Here is a 10,107-nt window from a genome sequence, read left to right on the forward strand (position 1 = left end):
TACGACCCAGCTGCACTCAACAACCAGCAAGCTCCAGTGCTGGACACCCTATGCCACACAACTAGCAAGACAGGAACAAAACCCCATCCATTAGCAGAGAGGCTGCCTAAAATCATAATAAGGCCACAGACACCCCAAAACACACCACCAGATGTGGACCTGCCCATCAGAAAGACAAGATCCAGTCTCATCCACCAGAACACAGGCATTAGTCCCCTCCACCAGGAAGCATACACAACTCACTGAACAAACCTTAGCCACTGGGGACAGACACCAAAAACAATGGCAAATACAAACCTGCGGCCTGCGAAAAGGAGACCCCAAACACAGTAAGATAAGCAAAATGAGAAGACACAGAAACACACAGCAGATGAAGGAGCAAGGTAAAAACCCACCAGACCTAACAAATGAAGAGGAAATAGGCAGGCTACCTGAAAAAGAATTCAGAATAATGATAGTAAAGATGATCCAAAATCTTGGAAATAGAATGGAGAAAATACAAGAAACATTTAACAAGGACCTAGAAGAACTAAAGAGCAAACAAACTGTGATGAATAACACAATAAATGAAATTAAAAATACTCCAGAAGTGAACAATAGCAAAATAACTGAGGCAGAAGAACGAATAAGTGACCTGGAAGATAAAATAGTGGAAATAACTACTGCAGAGCAGAGTAAAGAAAAAAGAATGAAAAGAACTAAGGACAGTCTTAGAGACCTCTGGGACAACATTAAATGCACCAACATTCGAATTATAGGGGTCCCAGAAGAAGAAGAGAAAAAGAAAGGGACTGAGAAAATGTTTGAAGAGATTATAGTTGAAAACTTCCCTAATATGGGAAAGGAAATAGTTAATCAAGCCCAGGAAGCACAGAGTCCCATACAGGATAAATCCAAGAAGAAACATGCCAATACACATATTAATCAAACTATCAAAAATTAAATACAAAGAAAAAATATTAAAAGCAACGAGGGAAAAATAACATACAAGCAGATCCCCATAAAGTTAACAGCTGATCTTTCAGCAGAAACTCTGCAAGCCAGAAGGGAGTAGCAGGACATATTTAAGGTGATGAAGGGGAACAACTCACAACCAAGATTATTCTACCCAGCAAGGATCTCATTCAGATTAGATGGAGAAATTAAAACATTTACAGACAAGCAAAAGCTAAGAGAATTCAGCACCACCACTCCAGCTTTACAACAAATGCTAAAGGAACTTCTCTAGGAAGGAAACACAAGAGAAGGAAAAGACCTGCAATAACAAACCAAAAACAATTAAGAAAATGGGAATAGGAACATACATGTCGATAATTACCTTAAATGTAAGTGGATTAAATGCTCCAACCAAACGACATAGACTGGCTGAATGGATACAAAAACAATACCCATATATATGCTGTCTACAAGAGACCCACTTCAGACCTAGGGACACATACAGACAAAGTGAGGGGATGGAAAGAGATATTCCATGCAAATGGAAATCAAAAGAAAGCTGGAATAGCAATTCTCATATCAGACAAAACAGACTTTAAAATAAAGACTATTACAAGACACAAAGAAGGACACTACATAATGATCAAGGGATCAATCCTAGAAGAAGATATAACAATTGGAAATGTTTATCCACCCAACATAGGAGTACCTCAATACATAAGGCAAATGCTAACAGCCATAAAAGGGGAAATTGACAGTAACACAATCATAGTACGGGACTTTAAACCCCCACTTTCACCAATGGACAGATCATCCAAAATGAAAATAAATAAGGAAACACAAGCTTTAAATGATACAGTAAACAAGATGGACTTAATTGACATTTATAGGACATTCCATCCAAAAACAACAGAATATACTTTCTTCTCAAGTGCTCATGGAATATTCTCCAGGATAGATTATATCTTGGGTCACAAATCAAGCCTTGGTAAATTTAAGAAAATTGAATTCGTATCAAGTATCTTTTCCGACTACAATGCTACGAGACTAGATATCAATTACAGGAAAAAATCTGTAAAAAACACAAACACACGGAGGCTAAACAATACACTACTTAATAACGAAGTGATCGCTGAAGAAATCAAAGAGGAAATCAAAAAATACCTGGAAATAAATGGCAATGGAAACATGACAACCCAAAACCTACGGGATGCAGCAAAAGCAGTTCTAAGAGGGAAGTTTATAGCAATACAATCCTACCTTAAGAAACAAGAAACATCTCAAGTAAACAACCTAACCTTACACCTAAAGCAATTAGAGAAAGAAAAACAAAAAACCCCCAAAGTTAGCAGAAGGAAAGGAATCATAAAGATCTGATGAGAAATAAATGAAAAAGATATGAAGGAAACGATAGCAAAGATCAATAAAACTAAAAGCTGGTTCTTTGAGAAGATAAACAAAATTGATAAACCATTAGCCAGACTCATCAAGAAAAAAAGGGAGAAGACTCAATAGAATTAGAAATGAATAAGGAGAAGTAACAACTGACACTGCAGAAATACAAAAGATCATGAGAGATTACTACAAGCAACTCTATGCCAATAAAATGGACAACCTAGAGAACTGGACAAATTCTTAGAAATACACAACCTTCTGGGACTGAACCAGGAAGAAATAGAAAATATGAACAGACCAATCACAAGCACTGAAATTGAAACTGTGATTAAAATTCTTCCAACAAACAAAAGCCCAGGACCAGATGGCTTCCCAGGCAAATTCTATCAAACATTTAGAGAAGAGCTAACACCTATCCTTCTCACACACTTCCAAAGTGTAGCAGAGGCAGGAACCCTCCCAAACTCATACTATGAGGCCACCATCACGCTGACACCAAAACCAGACAAAGATGTCACAAAGAAAACTACAGGCCAATATCACTGATGAACACAGATGCAAAAATCCACAAGAAAATACTAGCAAACACAATCCAACAGCACATTAAAAGGATCATACACTATGATCAAGTGGGGTTTATCCCAGGAATGCAAGGATTCTTCAATATACGCAGATCAATCAATGTGATACACCATATTAACAAAGTGGAGAAAAAACATGATCATCTCAATAGATGCAGAGAAAGCTTTCGACAAAATTCAACACCCACTTATGATAAAAACCCTCCAGAAAGTAGGCATAGAGGGAACTTACCTCAACATAATAAAGGCCATATATGACAAACCCATAGCCAACATCATTCTCAACGGTGAAAAACTGAAACTGTTTCCTCTAAGATCAGGAACAAGACAAGGTTCTCCACTCTCACCACTATTATTCAACATAGTTTTGGAAGTTTTAGCCACAGCAGTCAGAGAAGAAAATGAAATAAAAGGAATCCAAACTGGAAAAGAAGAAGTAGAGCTGTCACTGTTTGCTGACGACATGATAGTATACATAGAGAATCCTAAAGATGCTACCAGAAAACTACTAGAGCTAATCAATGAATTTGGTAAAGTAGCAGGATATAAAATTAATGCACAGAAATCTCTTGCATTCCTAAACACTAATGATGAAAAATCTGAAAGAGAAATTAAGGAAACACTCCCATTTACCATTGCAACAAAAAGAATAAAATACCTAGGAAGAAACCTACCTAAGGAGACAAAAGACCTGTATGCAGAAAACTATAAGACACTGATGAAAGAAATTAAACACGATACAAACAGATGGAGTGATATACCATGTTCTTGGATTGGAAGAATCAACATTGTGAAAATGACTATACTACCCAAAGCAATCTACAGATTCAGTGTAATCCCTATCAAACTACCAATGGCATTTTTCACAGAACTAGAACAAAAAATTTCACAATTTGTATGGAAACACATAAGACCCGGAATAGCCAAAGCAATCTTAAGAAAGAAAAACGGAGCTGGTGGAATCAGGCTCCCTGACTTCAGACTATACTACAAAGCTACAGTAATCAAGACAGTACGGTACTGGCACAAAACCAGAAATATAGATCAATGGAACAGGATTGAAAGCCCAGAGACAAATCCATGCACATATGGTCACCTTATCTTTGACAAATGAGGCAAGAATGTACAGTGGAGAAAAGACAGCCTCTTCAATAAGTGGTGCTGGGCAAACTGGACAGCTACATGTAAAAGAATGATATTAGAACACTCCCTAACACCATACACAAAAATAAACTCAAAATGCATTAAAGACCTAAATGTAAGGCCAGACACTATCAAACTCTTAGAGGAAAACATAGGCAGAACACTCTATGACATAAATCACAGCAAGATCCTTTTTGACCCACCTCCTAGAGAAATGGAAATAAAAACAAAAATAAACAAATGGGACCTAATGAAACTTAAAACCTTTTGCACAGCAAAGGAAACCATAAACACGACCAAAAGACAACTCTCAGAATGGGAGAAAGTGTTTGCAAGTGAAGCAACTGACAAAGGATTAATCTCCAAAATTTACAAGCAGCTCGTGCAGCTCAGTATCAAAAAAACAAACAACCTAATCCAAAAATGGGCGGAAGACCTAAATAGACATTTCTCTGCAGAAATTATACAGCCTACCAACAAACACATGAAAGAGTGCTCAACATCATTACTCATTAGAGAAATGCAAGTCAAAATTAGAATGAGATATCATCTTACACTGGTCAGAGTGGCCATCATCAAAAAATCTAGGAACAATAAATGCTGGAGAGGGTGTGGAGAAAAGAGATCCCTCTTGCACTGTTTGTGGGAATGTAAATTGATACTGCCACTGTGGAGAACAGTATGGAGGTTCCTTATAAAACTAAAAATAGAACTACCATACGACCCAGCAATCCCACTACTCGGCATATACCCTGAGAAAACCATAATTCTAAAGAGTCATGTACCAAAATATTCATTGCAGCTCTATTTACAATAGCCAGAACACGGAAGCAACCCAAGTGTCCATCAACAGATGAATGGATAAAGAAGATGTGGCACATATATACAATGGAATATATATGTAGGATAGCACCATAAAAAGAAACGAAATTGAGTTATTTGTAGTGAGGTGGATGGACCTAGAGTCTGTCATACAGAGTGAAGTAAGTCAGAAAGAGAAAAAGAAATACCGTATGCTAACACATAGATATAGAATCCAAAAAAAAAGTTCATGAAGAACCTAGGAGCAAGACGGGAATAAAGATGCAGACCTACTAGAGAATGGACTTGAGGATATCGGGAGGGGGAAGTGTAAGCTGGGAGAAAGTGAGAGAGTGGCATGGACATATATACACTACCAAATGTTAAATAGATAGCTAGTGGGAAGCAGCTGCATAGCACAGAGAGATCAGCTCGGTGCTTTGTGACCACCTAGAGGGGTGGGATAGGGAGGGAGGGAGATGCAAGAGGGAAGAGATATGGGGATATATGTATATGTATAACAGATTCACTTTGTTATAAAGCAGAAAGTGACACACCATTGTAAAGCAATTATAATCCAATAAAGATGTTAAAAAAGCAGTACAATACTGCAGTAAGGGTAGAAAACACATGTAAGGTTTCACCCTTGGTGTTCAGCCTTCTAAAAGCACAAAGGTCATGTATATCAATCTGCAATATACTAAAATTGTGTTCAAATTTTATTTCAAGTCACAGAAAACATATAAACTGAGACAACAGAATGAACCGATTTTGTTCTGAGAGAAGGTGATGCGAGTCCCCCACCTGGCACCAATTTGAGTCATTCAAAGGGTAGGATGCAGAAATCATCTTTTTGCAACATTTCAACCAAGTTATGGAATTAATTTCCAGATTTGTCACCAGGTAGTTCTGAAAACATTTTAAGGAGCTCCAGTAGACATCTGTATTTGTTCCTTTAAGATCAGCATACTCTGTCTCTGCTCTGGAGGAAGCTTGGTGATCTGGTCTGCAGTTAGTTGAAGAACCTGCATGATCAAAGCAGCCTTCTCATGGTCCTGTGTTGTGACTTGGTTCCGGGCAGGACTAAAGCCACCAGGCTGGCCTCCACCCTGAATGCTCACTTCTTGCATGACTGGAACATATCTGGATCCCTGGGGGCCAGCTGCCCCCATATTAATTGGACTGGGACCTGGATTCCACTAGGTATAGGGCCTCTAGGCCCTGGGACTGGGCCCCTTGTATCCGTGCTCCTGGCCTCAATTCCTCTGACTTCCACTGCACGGGCCTCCATTGCACGGGCCTCCATCGCATGGGCTTCCAATACTCTAACATCTAATCCTCTTGCCTCCATGGCTCGTGCCTCCATCCCTCGTGCATCTATGCCTCGGGGATCTTTTCCACCTCTGCCATCCAATGGTGGACCCCTCTGATCTAGCACGGGTCCTCTTGGCTCTGCCATTAGAGGTCTGGACTCAGCTAATGGCCCTCCCCTCATCTCATGTGGGGGTGGGCCGCGGCTGTCAGGGCCAGGGACACGGTGCATGGGCAGACCTTGATAAGGTGGTCCCAGGTAACCTCTAGGCTCTACCTCTCCAGTTACAGAAAGGAAAGTGCCTCTGCGTGGGTCATTTGGAGCGTTTCCCAACAGACCTCGAGGAGTTGGGACGTTGGCAGACAAGGGCCCACGCTGCATAGCTGCTCTGGGGTCTTACATCGGCACTTGTGCCCACTCCATGGACACTGGTCCACTGCCTGGCATTCCAACCTGGGCCTGTATTCCTCCTCCAGGCGCTAAGGAACCAGGGCCAGGTCCTGTTACGATCGCTGGTATCTGCCCCGGTGCTGCAACTCCAGCCTGCAGAGAAGCTTGCATCAGAGGATGTGCGCCATTGACATGCATACCACTCAAAGACTGGGCCTGAGGGGCCTGAGGATTCTGTTGGTTTATCGACACATTGGATCCTGAGCCAGGTCCAGCGCTATGGACTGTCTGAGGGTTGCCTGCAATCAGTGTTGGGATATTTGTCTGGCGATGCAGAATTTTCAAGGCAATTTCTGGATCCACAGTTCTCATCACTACCTGGGCTTGGAGCAAAGCATAAGCCAGTTGAGGGTTCTGAAGCGACATGTTCCGTGCTTCCTGAGGACTATTCTGGACACAGAGCTTCATTTGTTTCATCAGCTCAAACATTTGCTCTGGTGGAAGACTGGCAACTGCTTTGCTAATGGACTCAGGGGCATCCTCAGGGCTGATGGTCTCTCCATAAGGTGACTCAATGACAGGGGCACCAGTGCCAAGGCTCTTCAGCTCTTCTTTTTTCTTTTTGCTGGCAGCACTGTCCACTCGAAGTGCTCTCCCACTGAATTCACACCCATTTAGGTTTCGCATGGCACTAAGTGCTGTCTCCTGGTCTTGGTATTCACAGAAGCCGCAACCTTTTGGCTTTCCTGTCTCCCTATCATATACCAACCTGAAACTAACAACAGGCCCAACCTCAGAAAAGAGGTCCTTTAATTGCTCTTCAGTAGCCTCATACGGAATGTTCCCCACAAACACCGAATGTAGAGAACGATCCACCACAGGGTCTCTCACAGTCAAACCCGCCATCGCTCTCTATCCATTCCTCTTTGAAGGTTTTACACTGCTTTGGAATTGTGCCTTGCAGGCAGGACCTGAGTCCATACCTTTCCTGGACCCCCAGAACTGTCTCTCTCTCCTCTCCACATTCTCCATCACGTCATTATTATTATTATTATTTTAAGCTGGAGGCAGTGGAAGGGGGACCTGACAATTGCCTCCTTTCTCCACTTGCCCTGTCTGTACCTGGGAATCCCATTCTTTATTTCCCTCTCCAAACTTTCTCCATTCAACTTAGTGTTTAGGCCTTTGGGGAAAAATGCACAATGGCTGATGCTCTACTCCTGCTTCACACCTGGCCTCAACTCTTCCCTGAGGCAATGAAGTTTGGGCCAACTGCCTTCTTGAATGGGATAAAATGAAGGGTAGGGAAAATACAGGAGAAAACATAAGCTAATATCTCAAAATAGGCTCAAAACCAACAAATATTTAGGAAGTATGAGAATCGTCTTAAGTCTGAAGGGGCATGGGAGTGGGGTGGAGGGTGCCGACCCAGTAAAAGAAATTGTCCCTAAGAGCTCACAATTTATTAATAACTGGAATACAAGACAAACAAAACTAATATGTATGAAACTGTCAGAGAACAACAATGCCAAACTGTGCAATAGGAAATCAGAGAGGAGAGAACTTAGAAAGAGCTGAAGTAACAGTAATATCAAAGTATTTTAATAATATCTACTACCAAATTAATTAGGTATTACCAACGCAGTTCAAAAATATATACTAAGCATCTACTGTGTACCAAGCGGACTACTAAGAACCAGGAACACATAGGGAGCATAATTTTATCCTCCAAGTCAGGGGTGGGAGCTGAAGATGGGGAGGAGAGAAGGAAGAGACATTGGAAAATACTTTTTAAAGGATGCAATTTTGAGCTGGGTATTAAAGAGTAGAATTTTGCAGTGGAATTATAGTTAGAGAAAACACTGTTTGCAAAGGCAGTGATAGAACTGATCCAGTTTTGAGCTCTTCCTTTCCCCTCAAGCTTGGGGCTGAGTCTTGCCGGGAAAAAGAAACAGCACAAGTAGAGGAAAGGGATTCTTTTCATCAAATACACCTTGGCTAGAGGCTTCCTCATGGAACATGAAGGCGTGGGAAGGGGCTAGTTCAGATTCCCTTATACAGATTGAGGATGACAGTTGAAACAGAAAACATAGCTTACAAAATAGTCTGCACTATGACTAGTAAAACAGATAAATGACTTAAGGTCAAAATTGTATATCTCTTTGTTTAAATGCGTATGCTCCAAGATAGAACCATAGAATGATGTAACAATAACTCTGAAAAGGTCTTATGTTCTAAAACTGAGACCACTGACTCTTCCAGCAACTTGCCTGGTTCACAGGTTCTAAATAATCCATGCCAAGACCATCTTGTGACTAATTCCAGCCCCCAGGTCCTACAGAAACCTTACCCTGTGCTCCCCCACTTTGGACTCACTCCATGGTTTGTACTATATTTGACTCACTCTTCTGCTTTGTATTGTCTTTTTCTGCAGGCTAAATCAACCTTTTTTTCTTTTTTTTTTCTTTTACTACAGGTGTGTGCCAGTGGTCTCTGGATGATATTTTAACAAATCAAGGTCCCATCAAGGTTTGTCAGAGACTCTTGCTGCTATAGATAGCCATACCTGGGAGCCCTAATTCTCCACCCCCTAAAAGCCACTCTGCCTGTCTTGACAAACCGAGTCTCTCTACCAATGTGAGCTCCAAGTCTTTTGTTGAGCCCTTCAGCATTGGTTTTATTTTGTTTGTCTTATGGATACAATCTCCCAGGACTTTTTGGTAATTTGATCATATTTGCACTCCTTCTCGAAGTTCTGCCAAGTATAATCAATCCTTTTATACAACTCTTCCTCCTGTCTGAGGCCTGTGTATTGGCAATTCTGTGGAACATCTAAGAGATTCAGAGGGCAGGAAATGGGCTTAGGTCCAACAAATTTGCACTGTGGTTCGGCAATTGGTGATCAGATATCACAGTTTTCTGGGATTTTTTTTACCTTTTTTGGGAGCTGAATATTTTTTGAACCATTTGACAAGGTAGGTCCTGTGCAGCGGAACCTAATACTCTGGCAATCATACGTATTTTGCCTGCAACATGAACAAACACTAAGACAAGGATCATTACTCAAATTTGAAACATATTTCATATGTCCCATAATCAATCTGGATTTCTCTCTCTGGGGAAAGCCAGCTGCCATGTCATGAAGACACTCAAGCAGCCCTGTGGAGGCCCATGCAGTGAGGAACTGAGACCTGCTGCCAACAGCTGACATTAACTTGCCAGTCATAGGAGTGGCCACCTTGGAAGTGGATCCTCCAGTCGAGCCTTTAGATTACTATAGCCTTAGCTGACATCTTGACTGCAACCTCATGGGAGACACCAACCAGAACATCCTGGCCAAGCCACTCCCAAATTCTTGACCCACAGAACTCTGTGCTAAAGGAAATACATGTTTGTTTGTTTTAAGTCCTTAAGTTTGGGGCAATGTGTTTTATAGCAATAGATAACTAATATAATAGACAACTAATATCAAGACAGACCATGAGTACAATAGATAGCTAATTTCAAATGGCCTTTTCATTTAATTTAGACACGGATGGGTTATCTTTG

The 10,107-nt window shown here is 41.1% G+C and overlaps 1 pseudogene; it reads right to left on the reverse strand.

Annotated features, from left to right (window-relative positions):
• Positions 1-5,573: 5,573 nt before the first annotated feature.
• LOC114895819 lies at positions 5,574-7,911 on the reverse strand (annotated as a pseudogene).
• Positions 7,912-10,107: the final 2,196 nt, after the last annotated feature.

This window comes from Monodon monoceros, unplaced genomic scaffold, assembly GCF_005190385.1.
Source record: "Monodon monoceros isolate NGI ecotype Baffin Bay Population unplaced genomic scaffold, NGI_Narwhal_1 Super_Scaffold_15, whole genome shotgun sequence".
Taxonomy (NCBI): domain Eukaryota; kingdom Metazoa; phylum Chordata; class Mammalia; order Artiodactyla; family Monodontidae; genus Monodon; species Monodon monoceros.